Source organism: Vicia villosa, unplaced genomic scaffold (genome assembly GCF_029867415.1).
Source record: "Vicia villosa cultivar HV-30 ecotype Madison, WI unplaced genomic scaffold, Vvil1.0 ctg.001488F_1_1_1, whole genome shotgun sequence".
In the NCBI taxonomy this organism is placed as follows: Eukaryota; Viridiplantae; Streptophyta; class Magnoliopsida; order Fabales; family Fabaceae; genus Vicia; species Vicia villosa.
The window spans coordinates 239,623-255,504 of NW_026705637.1; the positions used below are offsets into that span (position 1 = coordinate 239,623).

Consider the following 15,882-nt stretch of genomic DNA (forward strand, 5'->3'; position numbering starts at 1 on the left):
AAAAATGGTAGAAAGCTGGCCCTGTACCCTTGGGACAGAAACGTACCTCCTGCTTATTCCATGTTAATTTGGAGGCTTGACCATGGCAAGATGCCTACTAATGATAATTTGGCCGCTCGTGGGTTTAAGTTCCCATCCATGTGTTCTCTTTGCAAGGAAAGTGCTGAAACTTCCTCACATTTATTCTTCCACTGCAAGTTTGTTGTCGAAATTTGGAATTGGCTGAAGCAAAAGCTTCAATTCACGGGTAACATTTTCTGTCTTGCTGACTGTGCTAGCATGATTAGGCCTGAATGGTCCCCTCAAGCCAAAGATGTGGCTCTGTCTTGCATATGCAGTGTTGTTTATGTTGTTTGTGTAACACCCTTCTAATACCCCGCATAAATAATAAATAATAAATAATAATCAGAGTAAACATGAAAAGGGTATTACAACTTCCAAATAATTAAACAATAATACTCATGTCATGCCATAAAGAGAACGTCAACCAAATTTATTCAGATCATCATGTTAACACAGCGGAATTATTTTTAACATCTGAATAACAAACAGCCAAGTCACAGACTTAAAACATCCACATAAAAATCCATCCAAAATTAAAAGAGTTTAACAAGTAACTCTAACGACGCCCCCAGTGTTACACGACCAGAGCATGACACGGACCCAACTGACTCTAACGAACTACTTGACGAGCTAATCCTCACCAAGTACGAGAGCTACTCCTCAATCTGAAAAATAACAACAGTAAGGGTGAGTCTCATTCACATTTAACTAATGTTATAAGATATAGATAATAAAATATCATTTCACATGCAATTCACCCAATTACAGTTATGATCAGATTCAAAACATACAATCAGTAAGCAAACAACCAAATTAACACATATTATAACATTGGACAATCTTCCATTCATGTTATAACATCAAAACAGCCTAATGCAATGCAACTACATGCATGTGGTACCAAAATCTGGGATAACCCAACTCACCGACCCACCATCGTCAAGGATACGGCAACACCCACTCACTAATTCCGCACAATGGGAATTAGCTACCACTGATCCACCATCGTCAAGGACCAGCCACATAATGATTATGAATGCATGCATCAACCATAACATGCTCATCACCCACATACATCGATCAATGTCATAATCATCAATAAAACACATATTTCATACCAACAATACATGTATAATAAACACCAGTTATAACCACAACATCATACAGGTAAGACATTCATTAGTGTACCTGTAAACATATCCCATCACAACAAATAAGATCGAGTGTTTTAAAAATAATTCAAGCCACAACTCAAAACACCATTTGAGCATATAAATTATTTTATTAGCTTCAGTGTACTCGAAACGGCACCAAAATCCGGCTTACGGTTTAAAAGTTACACATTTTTAAACTTTTCCAAAATGGCCTGTCGCAACAACTAAACAGCACGCGGCGCCACACACGGTTCGCGGCGCGGAACGAATAGGAACAACGCCTTCGCGGCGCAAACAAGGTTTCGCGGCGCGGAACGAGAAGATACTACGCCTTCGCGGCGCGACCATACTCTCGCGGCGCGTACTGAGCATAACAAAACTTCCTGGCCTTTTGCCAAGCAGTTCGCGGCGCCAACTCCTGGACGCGGCGCGAACTGGCGATTTCCTGCGCTCCGAATAGCAGAAAACAGCCTGCGATTTCGTCCCCCTTTCACCGAATCACTACCAAACAAATCTCATTCCAACCAGATTTCGCATACAGTGAAATAACACACATTATAACACATTTATAATACATTCAACCATCCAATTATCACCAATACATGATCAATATAATCATTATGCATCAATCCTCCCAAAACCTAACATTTCTACAACCTAAGCACAACCCAATTGATCCGAATAACACGATCAAATTCTATCATACTACCTATAATCCCATAATAGAAGATAAACGGAAGAGTCCCCCCTTACCTGAAGGTTGATTCTTCGTTCTTCCTCGCGTCGCCTTCTCCACTCCTCTTCTCTTTTCACGTTCAGACTCTTTTCCCAAAATGCTGTAACCCTCTCTATTCCACAACTCCTCCTATTTTATTAAAATTGAAATAAACTTATTTTAATTAGTAATAGGGCCTACCAATGCACCCTCTCTTTACTAACTACAACTCAAGCCCAATTGCTTAATTCCTCATAATCTTCCATAATTCCAAATAATTCCCCATAATTTATTTAAATTAATTAAATTAAATTATGAAAATAAATAGAGTGTTACAACTCTCCCCCACTAAATAGTTTTCGTCCTCGAAAACATACCTTAGGCAAATAACTCTGGATAGGAATCCTTCATCTGACTCTCCAATTCCCAAGTCACATTCCCACCTGCTGGTCCTCCCCAAGCTACTCTGACCAACGCTATCTCCTTGCCACGCAATTGTTTCACCTTTCGATCTTCAATCCTCATAGGCAAAGTCTCAACTGTCAGATTATCCTTTACCTGTACATCATCGACTTGGATCACATGAGACGGATCAGCAATGTACTTTCTCAACTGTGATACGTGAAATACATCATGCAAATTCGCAAGCGTCGGTGGCAATGCAATACGATACGCCACTTCTCCCACCCTCTCCGAAATTTGAAACGGACCAATGAATCGCGGAGTCAACTTCCTTGATTTCAGTGCTCTACCAACACCAGTTGTAGGAGTCACCCTCAAGAACACATGATCTCCTTCTTGAAATTCAAGTGTCCTCCTTCTTTTATCATGATAACTCTTCTGACGACTCTGAGAAGTCTTCATCTTCTCCTGAATCATCTTGATCCTTTCTGTTGTCTCCTGAACAATTTCCGGTCCAATCACAGCACTTTCGCCAGATTCGTACCAACATAAAGGCGTTCTACACCTCCGACCATACAAAGCTTCAAACGGAGCCATACCAATACTCGAGTGAAAACTATTATTGTAAGTAAATTCGATCAAGGGTAGATAACTATCCCAAGCACCGCCCTTTTCCAACACACAAGCACGCAACAAATCTTCTAATGATTGAATAGTTCTTTCTGTCTGTCCATCTGTCTGTGGATGATAAGCAGAACTCAATCTCAGCTTAGTACCCAAAGCCTTCTGCAAACTTTCCCAGAATCTGGATGTAAACCTTGGATCTCTATCCGACACAATACTCGAAGGAATACCATGTAAACTCACTATCCTGTCAATATACAATTGAGCCAGCTTCTCCATTGGGTAATCCATTCTCATTGGTATAAAGTGAGCAGACTTTGTCAACCTGTCTACGATAACCCAAATAGCTTCACAATTCTTCACCGTCCTCGGCAAACCTGAAACAAAATCCATAGATATACTATCCCACTTCCATTCTGGAATAAATAACGGTTGCATAGCTCCATACGGTTTCTGATGCTCAATCTTCGACTTCTGGCAAGTCAGACAAGCATAGACAAATTCAGCTATTTCCTTTTTCATTCCAGGCCACCAAAACAGCTTCTTTAAGTCATGGTACATCTTGGTAGCACCAGGATGAATACTCAATCCGCTACGATGTCCTTCTTCGAGAATACTCTTCCTCAATTCGGCAACATCAGGAACACAAACACGATTACCAAACCTCATTATACCATTCTCGTCGATTCTGAATTCACCTCCTTTATCTTGATTAATCAGAGCCAACTTATCAACCAACTCTACATCAGTCTTCTGACCTTCTCGGATTTCCTCCAGAATACTACTAGTCAGCTTCAGCATACCCAATTTAACACTGGTAGGAGTGTCTTCACATACCAAACTCAAATCTCGGAATTGCTCAATTAAATCCAATTCCCTCACCATAAGCATAGACATATGCAAGGACTTCCTACTCAATGCATCGGCAACAACATTTGCTTTACCCGGATGATAATTCAGTTCAAAATCATAATCCTTGAGAAATTCTAACCATCTTCTTTGTCTCATATTCAACTCTTTTTGGTCAAAGAGGTACTTCAAACTCTTGTGATCACTAAATACTTCAAATCTCGAACCATATAGGTAATGCCTCCACAACTTCAACACAAATACCACTGCTGCTAACTCTAAGTCATGAGTCGGATAGTTTCTCTCATGCACCTTGAGTTGTCTCGACGCATAAGCGACTACCTGTTGATTCTGCATCAGTACACCTCCTAATCCTGACAACGAAGCATCACAATAAACAACAAAAGATTCCGCCGGATTCGGCAAAATTAAGATCGGCGCACTAGTCAACCTCTTCTTCAACTCTTGGAATCCTTCTTCACATTTCGAATCCCAAACAAACGCTTGACCCTTCCTAGTCAACTTAGTTAACGGTAATGCTAACTTTGAAAAACCTTCAATGAACTTTCTATAGTAACCCGCCAGACCAAGGAAACTACGGATTTCGGAAACTGACCTCGGAGCTTCCCACTGAGACACTGCTTCTACTTTCGTTGGGTCAACGGCAATACCATCCTTAGAAATTACATGCCCAAGAAAGCTCACTTCGTTTAACCAGAACTCACACTTTGACAGTTTTGCATAAAGTCTCTTTTCCTTCAATAGTTCCAACACCACTCTAAGATGATCCGCATGCTCTTTTTCATTCTTAGAATATATTAAAATATCATCAATAAATACTACTACGAACTGATCCAGAAAAGGATGGAAGATTCTATTCATATACCCCATGAAAACCCCCGGCGCATTGGTTACTCCAAATGGCATCACTGTATATTCGTAATGACCATACCTCGTTCTAAATGCTGTTTTCTGAATATCGTCCGTCTTCACCCGAATCTGATGATATCCCGACCTCAAGTCAATTTTGCTGAACACACATGCCCCAACTAGTTGATCCATCAAGTCATCAATCCTCGGCAAGGGATACCGATTCTTGATAGTAACCTTGTTGAGTTGTCTGTAATCCACACACAACCTCATTGAACCTTCTTTCTTCTTCACTAGTAACACCGGTGCACCCCACGGTGACACACTAGGACGAATGAATTCTTTTTCCAGTAACTCTTCCAGTTGACTCTTCAATTCTGCTAATTCAGATGCCGACATACGATACGGCGCCATCGACACAGGACTAGTCCCAGGGACTAACTCAATAGCAAATTCTACCTCCCTCTCTGGCGGTAACTCTCTTACATCTTCTGGAAAGACTTCTGGAAATTCACATACTACCGGTAAGTCACTACTCACCGCTTTCTTTTTCGCTTCCATGGACGCAATCAACATGAACACGACAGCCCCGTCCTTCATTGCTTCATCCACCTGTCTAGCCGTCATCTCTAAGTCCTCAACAATGACATCTTCGGGGAAAATAACCGTTTTCGTGAAACAGTTGATATGAACCCGATTAAATTGCAACCAATTCATACCCAATATAACATCAAGTTGTTCCAACGGAAGGCACACTAAGTCCATTCCGAATTCTCTACCAAAAATATCAATTGGACAGTTCAAACAAGCGAACGAAGTAGTCACTGAACCCGACGCAGGAGTGTCAATGACCATACTTCCATTAATCTCAGATATTTCCAAATTCAGTCGTTTAGCACAATCCAATGAAATAAACGAGTGAGTTGCCCCAGTATCTATTATTGCAATTAAAGGAGTGCCATGGATAAAACACGTACCTTTAATCAACCGATCATCTGGAGTAGTCTCTGAACCAGATAAGGCGAACACCTTACCACCAGCTTGATTCTTCCTCGGCTTAGGACACTTAGGACTGATATGACCTTCTTCCCCGCAGTTGAAACAAGTTATAGTGTTCCCTTTGCACTCAATAGCAATGTGACCTGCCTTTCCACATCTATAGCACTTCTTTTCCTCACTCTTGCATTCGTGAATGCGATGTCCAGGTTCTCCACACTTGAAGCACTTGATAGGGGCACTAGAGTCTCCCCCATTAGGCTTCTTCCAACCTCCAGCCTTCTGGTTACCCTTACCATACGGCTTACCACGATCCATATGCTTTTTCCCTTTCCTGTCGACTAACTCGCGAGAGTGCGACGACTTCAGCTTAATATTGTCCTCTTCAAAGATTCGGCTGCAGTCAACCAAATCGACAAACCTGCGAATCCTCTGGTATCTGATACCCTGTTTAATCTCATCGCGGAGACCATTCTCAAACTTAACACACTTCGAGAATTCACTAGCCTCATCATTATTGTAGTGGACATAATACTTTGCTAGCTCCACAAACTTGGACGCATACTCTGGCACAGTCATGTTACCTTGTGTCAGCTCCAAAAATTCAATCTCTTTCCTGCCCCTAACATCCTCAGGAAAGTACCTCCGCAAGAATTCTCTTTTGAACACAGCCCAAGTGATTGCAACACCTGCAGCTTGCAGTTCGTCCCTACTAGCCATCCACCAATCATCGGCTTCTTCAGACAGCATGTGAGTCCCATATCTCACCTTCAGATTTTCGTCACAATCAATCACCCGGAAGATCCTTTCAATCTCTTTCAGCCACTTCTGGGCGCCTTCGGGATCGTGAGTGCCTTTGAACAACGGAGGGTTGTTCCTCTGAAAACTATTCAGCTGCCTGTCAGCACCAATTCCAGCTCCATTGGCATTCCCTCCCAGCACACCAGCAATCATGCCTAGAGCCTCAGCGATAGCATCATCATTTCTTCCTCCTCTTCCAGATTGTCCAATGTTATAATATGTGTTAATTTGGTTGTTTGCTTACTGATTGTATGTTTTGAATCTGATCATAACTGTAATTGGGTGAATTGCATGTGAAATGATATTTTATTATCTATATCTTATAACATTAGTTAAATGTGAATGAGACTCACCCTTACTGTTGTTATTTTTCAGATTGAGGAGTAGCTCTCGTACTTGGTGAGGATTAGCTCGTCAAGTAGTTCGTTAGAGTCAGTTGGGTCCGTGTCATGCTCTGGTCGTGTAACACTGGGGGCGTCGTTAGAGTTACTTGTTAAACTCTTTTAATTTTGGATGGATTTTTATGTGGATGTTTTAAGTCTGTGACTTGGCTGTTTGTTATTCAGATGTTAAAAATAATTCCGCTGTAGATCGAGTGTTTTAAAAATAATTCAAGCCACAACTCAAAACACCATTTGAGCATATAAATTATTTTATTAGCTTCAGTGTACTCGAAACGGCACCAAAATCCGGCTTACGGTTTAAAAGTTACACATTTTTAAACTTTTCCAAAATGGCCTGTCGCAACAACTAAACAGCACGCGGCGCCACACACGGTTCGCGGCGCGGAACGAATAGGAACAACGCCTTCGCGGCGCAAACAAGGTTTCGCGGCGCGGAACGAGAAGAAACTACGCCTTCGCGGCGCGACCATACTCTCACGGCGCGTACTGAGCATAACAAAACTTCCTGGCCTTTTGCCAAGCAGTTCGCGGCGCCAACTCCTGGACGCGGCGCGAACTGGCGATTTCCTGCGCTCCGAATAGCAGAAAACAGCCTGCGATTTCGTCCCCCTTTCACCGAATCACTACCAAACAAATCTCATTCCAACCAGATTTCGCATACAGTGAAATAACACACATTATAACACATTTATAATACATTCAACCATCCAATTATCACCAATACATGATCAATATAATCATTATGCATCAATCCTCCCAAAACCTAACATTTCTACAACCTAAGCACAACCCAATTGATCCGAATAACACGATCAAATTCTATCATACTTCCTATAATCCCATAATAGAAGATAAACGGAAGAGTCCCCCCTTACCTGAAGGTTGATTCTTCGTTCTTCCTCGCGTCGCCTTCTCCACTCCTCTTCTCTTTTCACGTTCAGACTCTTTTCCCAAAATGCTGTAACCCTCTCTATTCCACAACTCCTCCTATTTTATTAAAATTGAAATAAACTTATTTTAATTAGTAATAGGGCCTACCAATGCACCCTCTCTTTACTAACTACAACTCAAGCCCAATTGCTTAATTCCTCATAATCTTCCATAATTCCAAATAATTCCCCATAATTTATTTAAATTAATTAAATTAAATTATGAAAATAAATAGAGTGTTACAGTTTGGCATGCTAGAAACAATATTAGATTTGAAGGAAAGGCTGCTCACTGGAAAAATTGTATTTCTAACATCATTGCTAGAGCTAGATTAGTTGGGAATAGTACTACCAAATGCTCTTCTAATAGCATAGCCAGTTTTACCATTCTCAAATGCTTCGATGTTTTAATTCATCCTAGTAAACCGATGAATATGATTGACGTCATTTGGAGTCCTCCGGCGAAGGGTTGGATTAAGGTGAATGTCGACGGGCTTGCTAGAGGAATCCCTATGATTATGGCGTGTGGAGGCATCTTTCGCAACTCGGATGCGGAACATATTGGTAGCTTTTGTAATTTCCTTGGAGAGGGAGATGCAGTTTTGGCTGAGTTTCTTGCAGCCATCACTGCTATGGAAAAAATGAAAGAGCTGGGTTTTAAAAAGGTTTGGTTGGAGTCTGACTGTTTATTAGTGGCTAAAGCTTTTTCTGATAATAGTTTGGTTCCTTGGAAGATTCGATCTCGTTGGCTCGGTTGTTTGGAGTATACTCGTTCTATTGAGTTTATATTAACTCATGCTTATAGAGAGGCCAATTTTTGTGCGGATCTTCTTGCGAATCTCGGTTTGGCGTTGCGTAATTATCATTGGTTCTCCGTTTTGCATTCGGTTTTAGTTCGGGAGTATCTCTTAGACATGGAGGGTACCCCTAGGCTTAGACTCTTCTCTTAAGGGGTTTTGGCTTGGTCCCCCCCTTGTGTTTTTGTACTCCTTTTTTCTTTTCAATGAAAGTCTGGTTTATATAAAAAAAAAATTTTGATCCCTTCATTTCAAAAACCAGTTTAGATAGTCCCCTTATTTTGAGTTTCTAAGTAAAATGGTCCCTTTGGTAAAAAAAAAAAGTAAAATGGTCTCACTTTCAATCTGGGAGTGTTTTTTAATGACGTGGCATATATGCTGCCTATTTGTCACTAGCCATGTGGATAAATACATTTTTTTATTAAATTCGTTTTTTATGAAAAGAAATATTTATGAAGATAAATTAATATAATTTTTTTAAAATATATAATAAAAATTATTTAAAGATGACAATTTTATAAAAATTATTATAAAAAACATATTATTTAAAACAAGTATATTTTTTTAAAACAAATACATTTTATAAATTTTATAATTATTACTTTATGAAAATAGTTGATGTAATTTCTCATTTCGGTGAATTATAAAATATTGATACATGAATTATTTTGGAATGGAGTTGTATATAAAATAGAGAAAAATTCAAAACAATATGATAGAGATGACTCATTGTATGTCATAATAATTCAATTACTCCATTTTGATAGTCCAATATTTATGAGAGCGCCTTATTTTCCACATTTTTATTTCATCTTCTCTTCTACGGTTCAGCAAAGAAGCCACCCCTCCGCACAACCAGCTTAGATTTGGAGCTTCTCTTACTCAAATCTCCTTTCACTTCATACACATCACTCAGAGACATGCTTCCTTCACCTCACACCGCAATCATCTCATTAAGCAAGCTGCCCGGGCTTATCTTCAGCCCATGTCATCTTTTCCAACAAACTCCTCCACTCCAAATTTCTTCAGCCCATGTGTCCATGATGTCATCAATGGTGACTCTGTGTTACCAACATCTATGACTTCTTTTTAACCCTGACTCAGTAGTTGGTGTAAACGAACACCTTGATTCGGACAGGAATGACTGATCTCGTCCCATGAGATGTAGAGTTGAAGCTTTGCTAAGGAAGAAGATGAAGTTGGGATTTAGGTTTTTCGATTTGGGGGAAACGGCTACGGATGGCTATGAAGAAGAAGAACTATTATCCATTCTAGGGTTCAGTTATCATAACAAATTCTATTTAAAAATGTTTTTCAGTTTATATATTAATATATAATCTAATTAAAAATATTGTTGAATATGACTAGGAAAATTAAATAAGTATAGTAATCCCTAAACAGTGCCACGTCATCAAAAAATGTACCAGATTTGAGTAGGGACTAAAATCTTTCATAATACAAAATAGAGGGACTATCTAAACCGGGTTTTGAAATGAGGGACCAAAATTGAAAAATAGACATAATAAAAGGATCAAAGTTGCATTTAAGGCAAAAATAAAAGTAGAAGATTCAACTAATATATATATATATATATATATATATATATATATATATATATATATATATATATATATATATATAGGGATAGGATCAAATGACACCAAGGTGTCAAAGTTTAATTTGACACCAAATCTCAACCGTTAAAAGAATTGATCTAACGGTGATACTAAATAGCCTATTTTTTAGGAGAAAAATATGCTATGTATTTTTTTATTATTATTTTATTTCATTTAGTATCACCGTTAGATCAATTCTTTTAACGGTTGAGATTTTGGTGTCAAATTAAACTTTGACACCTTGGTGTCATTTGATCCTATCCCATATATATATATGAGAAAAAGGATATGCAGTATAAAATATTTTTATACTGATAAACCATGTATCCAATTAAAATACAATTTTAATTTAAAAAAACTAATATGACATGACAAGTAGGGGTGGCAAAACGGACTGTGGCCCGCCGGACCGGCCCGCGCACCTGCCAAAATATGGCGGGTTGGATTAGGATTTTAGGCCTGCAGCTCGCCAAAGTCCGCTCCGCCAAAATCCGCCACCCGTCATATCCGCCTCGCCAAAGCCCGCCGCCCGCCAAAGCCCGCCTCTCCCCCAAAACTCACTCTTTTTTTAGTTAATTATAGTAATTGCAATTCTTATGATTTATTTTATACATTTATTTATAAATATATGTAATATTTTTTAAGTAAATTTGTTAAAAAGTTGCTTTTATAAAAAATTATTTTAAAAAATAAGTGAGAAGTTTAATTAAAAGGTAAAAAAAGCCTATTAATCTATTAAAAAATATAAGGTTAAGTATATTAAGCCCTCCTGCCATTATAGCGAGTTTTGATTTAGGCCCCCTGAATATTTTTTTTAAATTAAATGCCCCTTATAATTTATAAATCCTGGATTTACCTAACCCTTTTACCATATTTGCTGACTGGGCTTTGACTTTAATCGATGATGTGGCAAAAGACAAAACCAACTACAAAGGCAAAACAAATCTACCACGGAAACCATCACTCTCAACAACTACACTCATCACTTCTCCGCAAAAGAAAACTCAACAACAACAATGGCGAACACCGCCACCATCTCCTTCTCACTCACACCACCAAAACCAAAAATCACAACCCTCTCTTTTTTACCCACAAACCCCAATCTCAATCTCAAACCCAAACCCAACTCATTCTCTTTCTCCATAACCAACTCCACCAGATCAAACACCCCATCCCTTCTCAATTCCTTCCCAGACGACTCCTCCACCTCCATCACCACCACAATAACATCCCCTTCCTACCGCAACCTCAAAGCCCGTCTCCGCTCCGGCGAAACTCTCTACGGCCTCTTCCTCCTCACCTTCTCCTCAACTCTCGCCGAAATTGCCGGCCTCTCCGGCTACGACTTCGTCGTCATCGACATGGAACACGGCCACGACACCATCTCCGATACCCTCCCGTGTCTCCATGCGCTCGCAGCTTCGCAAACCGCGGCAAGGAATCATGTTCTCAATGGTCGAATCCGCCAAATCCGCTGCTAAAGTCGTATCCTTTTGCCGTTTTCCACCCACCGGAGTTCGTGGGTCAGCCCATCCAATCGTTCGTGCTTCGATTGTATTCAAATGGGACCGTTGGATCTGAGTGCGAGTATGGGGTATTTGTGGGATCCAGGGAATATGAAAGTGAGGGAGACACTGAGGGAAGCGGAGAAGAAGGTGTTGAAGAGGAAAAGTGAAAAAGATGATGTTTTTTTGTCTGGTTTTGCGTTGCCGTTTAATGGGCCTAAGGATCTTAGGTCACATGGGTATCACATGGTGTCTGGTGCTTCTGATGTTGGTTTGTTTAGAAATGCAGCTGTGGAGGATGTTGTGATGTTTAAGGAGAGTTTGGTTGAGGATGGTGAGGATAGTGATAGGGATGAATTGGATAAAGATGGTGATGATAAGTACTGGAGTGAGTGAATGAGAGATTATAGTTTCTGTGACTGGTTTTTTTGGTTTTAATTTCTTAGGTTTATGTAAAAGTACGTGGTGTAGTGTTTTAATTGGTTTTGTCAAACTTATAATTGTCCCATTCAGCAAACAAATGTCACCGTGGCCACTGTTTCAAAGCCCAGTCAACATGTGGAGTAAAAGGGTGTGGTAAATCCAGGTTTTGGGTTTTATAAGGGGCATTTAATTAAAAAAAAAACTTCAAGGGGCCTAAACCAAAACTCGCTATAATGGCAGGGGGTGAAGTATATTAAATCCAAAAATATATAAATAAAAATAGGCGGGTAAGCCCGCCGCCCGCCAACCCGCTATCTTGGCGGGACGGACATGACTTTTATGCCCAATTTACTTGGCGGGCATGCGAAAAATATATATAAATAAATAAAAGGTTGATTTCTGGACAATATAAAATAGTTTTATAATTTCAACTAATCACAATATATATTCAATTAAAACATACTTTTATTTTTAAAAAATTTAAATGATATAACAGATTGTTTGTTTTCTATGTAATGATATGCAAAACTGTTTTACATTTTTAGTGTATAGCAATCAAACACTATACAAATTTTAATAAATATGCATATTTTAAAGTTTTTAGAAATATTTAATTTATCTATTCACAACAAACAAATTTAAATATGAATAAGAATTTATCATTTTCATAGCGATAATAACCTATAAAAATATAATATTTTATCTTTTTTTTATTTATGAAATATTAAAAAATGTTATTCTAATCATTTATTTTCTATATGTTCGTTTGATATATTATAATAATTTAATAATATTTTAAATACAATTACATGCACTACCACTTATAACTCTAAAAGTAAATATACATATTTTAAAGACCGCCACCCTCAAACATTTGCTCATAGTTTTAATTTAATGAAATTTTTGTTAAGATGAAAGGATAATCTATGTGCTTGAGACCAATATATGTTTTAAAATTATAAACACAACATATTATATGCATCTCTCTCCACATAGATACACTAAATTTAAATATAAAACTTTCGGATTCCATTTTTTAATTAATAAATTAATAAAATTTTCGGATTACATATGAAATTATTTGTTAAAAAAACCGCAGGCGGAAACCTATAAAAAGGCAGTGAATGCATTAGAATCGCGAAATTCAAGTATTCTTGTTAGTACAATTTAATTTAAACTGAAATTATAAATCTTAGTTCTCCAAGTTTTTATCCAAACCGTCCGACGATATTCTTGGTCAAAATCAATCTTATAACAGAAAGCTACGGAATAGCCTTGTCATTAAATATTTTATTAGATTTAATATTTAAATATAATTTAAGTTAAGTAGGTCCAAGCCCAATTAGGGTGTATATAAATAGTCCTATGATTCTAATTATAAAGTTTATTGCAGCAACAATGAACAGCGTTAAAAAACTCGAGAGTGAGTCTACTGAATTACCCGATTGTATTATATCACATATCTTTTCAAAGTTAAGTTTGAAGACTTTGGTGAAAACTAGTGCTTTGTCCAAACAATGGTATCACGAATGGGGATTACGGAAGGATCTCAATTTTCATCTCCATAACATGTTTGATCATTATAATACAATGCTTGAATTACCAAAAACCATGTCACTCCTTCAAGAGGCTCAATCTCAATTTGCCACAAGATTGGATAATTTCATGTTAAAATATCATGGTGATATGATCCGTTCAATTCGAGTAAATTTTCCATTAGGCCGTGATCATACTGATGTCATTGATAGATTACTTCACAAAGGACTTGTTAAGGGTGTCAATCGTATTGAGTTTCTTTTCGCATATAAAACTCATGATGATGATGATGATGATGATGATGATGATGATGATATTGATTTGGAAATAATAAAGCCATACAATTTTTCGTTTCCTTTCTTATCTAACAATAATTCTGTGACGTATTTGCATCTACAGAACTGCCACATAGCACAACATATAGAATTTTCGGAATTGAAGAATTTGGCAACTCTTGTATTGCATCTAATTCCTTTGAGATCTGACTTAAAAATAATCAGTTCAACATTGCTTCATTTGAACATTAAGTGCGGGGATATAGTTTCGAGCCCGTGGAATATAGATATTAGTGCATCAAATCTCTCTTCCTTTGAATATCATTCTAAGTCTAAATACTTTGGACTTTCGCACAGAGTGAACATTAAGTCTCACAAGTTATCCAAGTTTAGCTCTATAGCTAGTAAGATTTCTAAGTTTGTCGATTTTTCTAAAATGGAAAATTTGACAATAATTGTGTTGGATGGACTCCATGAATGTGTTCAAACTAAAGTCATGCCTCATTTATTTTCTAAATGTCTCCAACTTGAAGACATCATCTTTAAAAATTGAAGGTTCACTTGTGATTTGAAAATTATCAGTGCAAAGTTACGTCATTTGACCATAATTAATTGTTGCCATAAGAATCTCGATTTTTATAAGATAGATATTGATGGCTTCTCAACGTCTTCAAAAACTTTCTGTAACGGTAAGTAATTCAACCCTTTTGTTTTTTTGTTTTGTTATTTTTTAAGTACTATCTTACAATTTTACTATTTTTATGAATAATAATTTTCAAAATAGTCATATGCAAATCAATCTTATGAAATTAAACTTGTATTTTTATAAATAATACAAGTTTTATTATCCTCATCTAAATAGTCACATGCCTAATGAAAATTTAAAATGTTTGTATGTATAAATCATCTATTTTAGTATTATGACGGTTATTTTTCAATTTTCAGATTCAAAATGCACACGAGAAAAAATCACATATGATTGGAACTCATAGGCAAAGAAGAGAATATGCAGGATTTTTTCATAATGATTTAAAGTATGTGCAGCTACATGGTTGTGTTTGTTCAACGAATATAATTGAGTTAGCTAGTCACCTATTGAGGAGTGCAAAATCACTTAAGCAAATTACTTTTAGTTCTCGTGACAATTTCTATATAGGTGATGGAAGATGGACCGAGGGCTCTAATGGTTGTTGTTGGTTTGAACGAAATCTTATTCGTGAGATGCTTAAAGATGAAGTAAAAGAACAATGTCAACTCATTATTTTGTAAGTGGAGTTTGAAAAAAGCAGCAAAAGCATTGAGGCCAAGGCAATTGACACACAGACACCAATTGAATTGGAAACAGGGTGTGCTTACTCCAATCCATTTGGCGCCTCCACTTATCATTGTGGCACTGTTTTATTTTGGTTTCTTTTATGTGTTTTTAATATAGGGACTAAACCTCAAGCAAAAAGTAAAATATAGGGACTAAAACCCAAAAAAATAACTTACAGGGACGAAAATCAAAAACACGCTAACTTACAGGGACGAAAAGTATATTTAAGCTAAAAAATATTTAGTTTTGATTGTTACAAATAATATATATATATATATATATATATATATATATATATATATATATATATATATATATATATATATATATATAGCTTCTTTTAAAAAAATTATAGCTTTGGTTTTGATCTTGGATTTTTTTAATGATAAAATATTGTTAATAATACAAACAAAACAACCCGGTGAAGTACAAAAAAAAGTGGCACAAGGAGTAACAAACTAATAAAGCAAAACAAAGAAAACTGTATAACAAAAGCAAAAGCAGAACACAAAAAAAGCAATCCTAAAATCGATCGAGGTGAAGATAAGCAAAGGCTCGAGAAACTGTAACACCCCCATTTTATTCGCTATTATTTTAGTAATTATATT

The 15,882-nt window shown here is 37.3% G+C and overlaps 2 pseudogenes; both read left to right on the plus strand.

Moving 5' to 3' along the window:
- The first annotated feature begins 11,236 nt into the window (after positions 1-11,236).
- On the plus strand, positions 11,237-12,134 carry LOC131635438 (uncharacterized; annotated as a pseudogene).
- Positions 12,135-13,546: 1,412 nt separating this feature from the next.
- Positions 13,547-15,228, plus strand: LOC131635439 (uncharacterized; annotated as a pseudogene).
- Positions 15,229-15,882: the final 654 nt, after the last annotated feature.